This window comes from Cyrtonyx montezumae, unplaced genomic scaffold (genome assembly GCF_038088225.1).
Source record: "Cyrtonyx montezumae isolate F1298 unplaced genomic scaffold, pur_monq_1.0 scaffold_3, whole genome shotgun sequence".
In the NCBI taxonomy this organism is placed as follows: Eukaryota; Metazoa; Chordata; class Aves; order Galliformes; family Odontophoridae; genus Cyrtonyx; species Cyrtonyx montezumae.
In genome coordinates, this window is record NW_027072034.1 from 34883506 (window position 1) to 34889505 (window position 6000).

Consider the following 6000-nt stretch of genomic DNA (forward strand, 5'->3'; position numbering starts at 1 on the left):
TGTGTAGTCATTTCCTCATGTGGAATTCATAACATGCCGTTGTCCCTCAGTGCTGTTTTCAATTGCATTATAGTACTTCTGAGATGGCATAGCCAGAATGGTTTTCAATATTCAATGAGTATATACTCCAGGGATTTATACAATGGCATAATGGTATTATTTTTTCTCTATTCTTTTGCTTGTTATTCCCCAAATGCACTTTTAACCATTGTTGAGTACTGAGTTATTTCCACATAATTATCCACACTGTTTCAAGTTTTCTTTCCTGAACTGTCTGTGCATTCTTTAGATATAGTTTAAGGTTATGCATTTTCCCATGTCCATCACTTTGCACTCAGTGACACTGAAGCCTGCCTGCCATTATCTCCACATCATGCAGCCCCTCTGCAGCTCCTCACAGTCACTTTTATCTCAGCTGTCCCTTGCAGTCAAGTCTGGCTGTTCCAAATCACTCTACAAATCACATCCCTAAGCACTCCAACAACACGTCCTTTAAATACATCCAGGGACCAGCAGCAAGCACATAGTGGGTAAGAACAAGACTTTGTCTGTGGAATAGTCATTTTTTATTTTATCTTTTAGTTTAAAACTAGTGTAAGCCCTGCTAGCAGCACCAGGGAGATGGCCTCTTGTAGGGCTAGGGAACTGATGGCCCTCCTCTTCAATGGGGTGCTAGGGCCCCCAGAGCAGTGCTTCCTGTGCAGTGTGGGTGGAGCAGGACAGCTGTGGCTGTGGTGCTGGGCACTGGGCGTTGAACCCTGCTGCCTCCTGCCCTGGTTCCTAACAGAGCTGCTCCCACTCCACAGGGCTGAGTGAGACAGGGAGCTCACCAGCATCCAAATGAAGGATTCCACTGGATGTGCTGGGGAGCTCCTCCATGTCTGGACTCACAGAGCTGCTGGAAGGTGCTGGGTTGGAGGTGAGGGTCTCCTGTGAGGAGGAAGCTGTGGGGTTGTTTTGCTGCCCCTGGACAGTGCCCTCATCTTTGAGGTCTCACAGTCTCTGGGCCTCATGGCTGACAATAGTGTGGATAAGCCACTCAATGAGTGGTGCAGTGATGGGTCCCATGCTGGGCTGTGAGCACTGGACCATGGCACCCCTTTCCAGCCCCAGTTGACACAGGCAGCACAGGAAGAGGCTCTTTTTCGATCTGACCTGCCACCAGTGAATCCTGAGAATGGTAGCCAGCTTTGGGTGGAAGGAGGGCAGCACAGGTTGCTCTCTGAACAATGCTGCCCATTCCTGTGGCAAGACTACTCTCTGCAGCCATTGTAGGGAGTATCTACTCCCTGCAGCCATTGTAGGGATGTGTTTCTGCACCACTCAGCTCTCCTGCTGCGGGCACATCCCACTGGGCCTTGTCTTCCTGCCTTGGGCAGGGCCAGGGAAACACAGGAAGTGCTGTGGGAATGGGCATTGAGTGCTGCTGCAAACAGCCCAGCGCAGCTGAATCCTTCCTTGGCCTCCAAGCCTCACAGAAACACTCAGCAGGATTCAAGTTCAAGCCAGACTGAGACAGGCTCTGTTTTCACTGAAGTATAAGCAGTGAGGGCCATGCAGTCACAATCCATTGCCTGGTAATGTCAAAACCTGTTGTTCAGTGACATTTGACATCATTTGGGTTGAAAAAGACATCTAAAGTCATCAAGTCCAACCATTAACCTAGAGCACTACCAGCTCTACCACTAAACCAGGCATGTCTACCCCATGGCCCATGGGCAGTGTACATGCCTACACAGCTAGTAATGTGACCCACACCATCAGAAACTTTTCATGTGATGTGATTTTTAGCAATATTTTTCATGAATTGATTGCATGTAACTCAAGTGCAGACTGCACATGTGTCAACAGAACACTGCGTAGGGAAGGGCACAGTGCAGAGCTAACTCTGCCTCTCACACCCACAACGCACACACAGATCAATCAAAAACTACATGTATTGAATGTTGCATGCATTCTTATATGCATGCATATATTTTGTAAAATAATTTAATAAACTAACATGTTCACTTCAGAAGAAATACCCACAACACTTACACAATGCTGACAAAATTTTGTGATTTTCAACATCTTCAAGGTGAGAATCAACTTACCTGTGCTATGCTTCAAACCATAACGGCACTGGAAATGAAACTCAGCTTACAGCAAGCACAAGTTATGGTAAATAATGTCATGCATTCTGATGCATTTTCTAAATGCAGACCTTTGAAGAGCAAAAGATATTCAGTTGTGCTTTCAGTTTTGATAAAGGAATTTGAGAATAAGTTTTAAGATTTCAAAAAAAATAATCATTTTTTTTTTGCATATTTGCGACTTTATTTTCAGACAGTGTAAATCCATTACCTGTAAATTTTCAAATGGAATGAACAAAGTTGCAATCAGACATTCAATCTGATCACGACTCTCTACTTGTCTTTTATAAGCCCTTTCTTAGCAGTTAGAAATATCCCTCACTTCACGATCACTCCATATTCATGTCAATGTTTTTAGCAGTATGTACTTTTGTGAACAACTGTTTTCAAGAATTAAGAGTAAAATTTCACAGAAATCTCTGATGAACACCTTGAAAGCTCACTACAAATTGCAGCCACTTCCTTCAAACCAGACCAGTGCATTAGTTTCACAAGAAGAACAATCCAATTTGTTTGTTTTGGTTGCTCTTGTTAGTTATACACACTAACTATATTATATATTTGATATGCAGCCCAAGACAATTCCTCTTCACTCAATGCAGTCCAGGCAAGCCAAAAGGTTGAACACCCATGTTCTATTCCCTTTCCAAGTCATAAGCTGTTGCTATCTCTCAGACCGGGGACATTTGCTCCAGTGTGAGTCTGGACCATATCTGCACCTTCTCACTAGTTGCTAATCCAGAAGGGTGTCTGCCCACAGGTATTGTGGCATCTTAGATTCTGAGCAGACTTCAGTGAGGAGCTTGTTCAAAGCCTTTTGAAAATCCAGACATGTACACACTCTGTTGCTTGCTTGCATACTAATGTCTTCATTTCTTTGAACTGAATATCTTGACTTACATGCACACTAGAAGGATTCCTTATACCTATGCAGGGTTTGAGAGATGTTGCTCGTATGTAGGTGCCAGAGAAGATAATTTGCAAAGGGCAACTACAACCATATGTTTATTTACTGAACAAATTTAAGTGAACCCACAAGAATCAGGTTGACCTTCAATTTAGTAAATTAGCTCAACACAGTTTATTTGACCAAAGGAAGAGATTTCCTTTCTCCATCGCTGTCTGATAGTGCATGCTTTTACCAGAGCTAGTTTCTTGGTGCAAGGGAAAGGATATTTCCAAGCCCTCCTTTGCCGTACCAATGAAGTTAATGACAAAGACTGCACACAAATCTGTAGCTGAAACTCAACCTCTCTCTGTCAACAGGGAGAAATAAGCACATCCAGTCTCACCTCATAGAAGGACAGGCTGCAGGCTTTGCCAAAACTTATAATAAAAGGCAGTTATATGAGGATTTCAGTTTCATCTTTGTCATGCACGCATGAAGTATTTTGGGAGCCCATATCATGTTTTCATGTTTATGTGTCAGAATGATGTTTGCTTTGGAAATACCACACCTGCAAATACCCCTTAGTCTTCCAAGAACCAGACAGGGAGGCAACAGAAGATGACTGTTATTATGAAGACTTCTCATTTATTCATTGTTCCGGCAGTTTTCCTGTCATATAAAAGCAACATTCACTACGAAGTAAGTTCTTCAATTTTATTTAAAGAAAAAATACATAACTACTGGGTAGGTGTGTGTTGAAGTAAACCCGAAATCAAAACATTAAGGTGTGTTTTCATATGAAGCAGCAGATTTAATCCATTTTAATAACTGAAGCCCCGACTTCATGTGAAACATGGACACCGAGGCCCAGGCTGATTTTACGTCATACCTACAATTTTGTCATTTATTCATCTCTTATCTGAACTCAGTTATTGGGAAATCCTTTAACTAGATTACTGTTTTACTCAGTTATAAAGGCAGTTTCCTTACTGGAGTTGTCTATTGGCCACACAGAGGCAATGAGGAGGGAGCTGTCTTAGGTCAGAAGTGATTGAGCTTTGGGCACTCTGGGTGGGGAGAATGGTTAGAGCACTCCAGAGGGGAGGGCAGGTGGGAGGGCTGAGGAAAGGATGCAAGAGGAGGAAATGTTTTTAACAAGGGAAAATCAGAAAGTTCTCTGTTGGAGGAAAATGTTTGAGACCAGGAGGTCTGCAGGGAGTCAGTGATGTTCTGGCAGACCCCTGTGGACTTCAGAAGGTGTCTTCTGACTGTGATCTGTCCAAAATCCCTGTGTAAGATTTTCTGTGCTGATTCTCCAGGATATTTAGAAAAACAATCACCTGTGTCAGACCACAGAGTCTCATAAACCAGAGGACGAAGCCTTCCACGTGTGCAGTAGGCATATCAGAAATAATGTAAACTACCAGCAGAGCCTCTCAATCTCTCAGCAATTTTAGAAAAGATGACTTGGAGAAACCTGCCCTTTATGTTAATCCATTATTATGCATCTTTTGGGCCACAAGAATTGCCGATATGAAGCCATCAACTGCCAGTTGATTCCTATAAATATTAGTCTGGGACATATTCAGCTCCTTGTGAGGTTTTGATTGTGGGATTTTTGATCTTATTGTCAGCAGCAAAAGGCAGTGCTCCTGCTGTTACAGTCAACCTCCACTTGTACTTGCTCCAGCAGTTCTTCCAGCTCTTCATGTCTGGGGATGATGTGTATCACTGGGATATGTTTGTTTCCAAGCATTTGAAGAGATTGGTTTCACAGAGATTAGCATTATTATTAGGATGGTGCTTATTTTACTAATCTCTATTATGCAACTGTTCATTCTTGATTATTAATAATCATTTCCTTTTGATAGAAACAGTTCCACAGCAACCAATTATAGTGCTTTGTGCAAACACAGGATTATGAATTCCAGTGGGGAATAAACAACAAGAGCAGTGGAATTTTAAAAACAAAGAGCTTGTTTTCATGCAAATGCCTCAGTGCTAAAAACTGGGGAAAATTATATGCTGGAGAAGCAGAAGTTGCTTCCAATTAGACTGTTTTTCAACAATTTCCATAAAGTGCCTATATTAAGGACTTAGCACTTGCTAGAATAGTACATTTTGTCTGGTATTCTCCCTGCTGTAGCAGCCAGTGTCTGAAACATGTAATCACAGCTCCTAACCAGATCTCATTCCCCAAGAAAGGTTCACTGGAAGCAAGGTTTGGTCCAGTATGCCTAATTAGGCAGCATGTCACTAATTTCAGTATCCAGTATGCCTAATTAGGCAGCATGTCCCTAATTTCAGTATAGAGTTTTTACTGAGCAGACATAACTGAAAGAGCACACCCTGACTGTGCAATTTGTTTCTTTGCTCTAATACTGCCTATCTTCAGCAACACGGTGGGATCAAATGATGCTTCCATTCTGTAAGTACTTACGTATATGATTAATGCTATGTACCTGTCTGTGGTTTTTGTTTCTAACCATAAGCAGAGGATGAAGAATTTGCATCTGTTACTCCAATAGCTTCTTCTCCCTGAAAAAATACAGCCTTGTACTTCTAATCTGCAAAATCGATTGGTTCAAATAAAATTGACTTTCTGTCTGTGAGAACAGCTCCAACGAGAAAGAACAACCCTGCTAGTAGACGCTTTCAACAAGGTTAATTCTGTTGATGTTGTATGATTATTTGGTAAAGACCTTTTACACCCTAAGAAATGGTTTGTGCTCTGAGGGATCTTGATCATCTGAGAAAAGCAGACATGGAGTCACCTCATGGTAGAAATGTAAGAGTATAACCTTATGCCTGTTTGAAAGACACAGTAAAATCTTAGAATCATAGAATTGTGAAGGTGGGAGAAGACTTCTAAGATCACAAAGTCCAATACCAACCCACTCTTTATTCTGAGGGCCAGCTGTACTCAAGACAGAAGGTGGGCAGACACTTCTCTCCCCTCTTGAAAGAAATAAAAACATA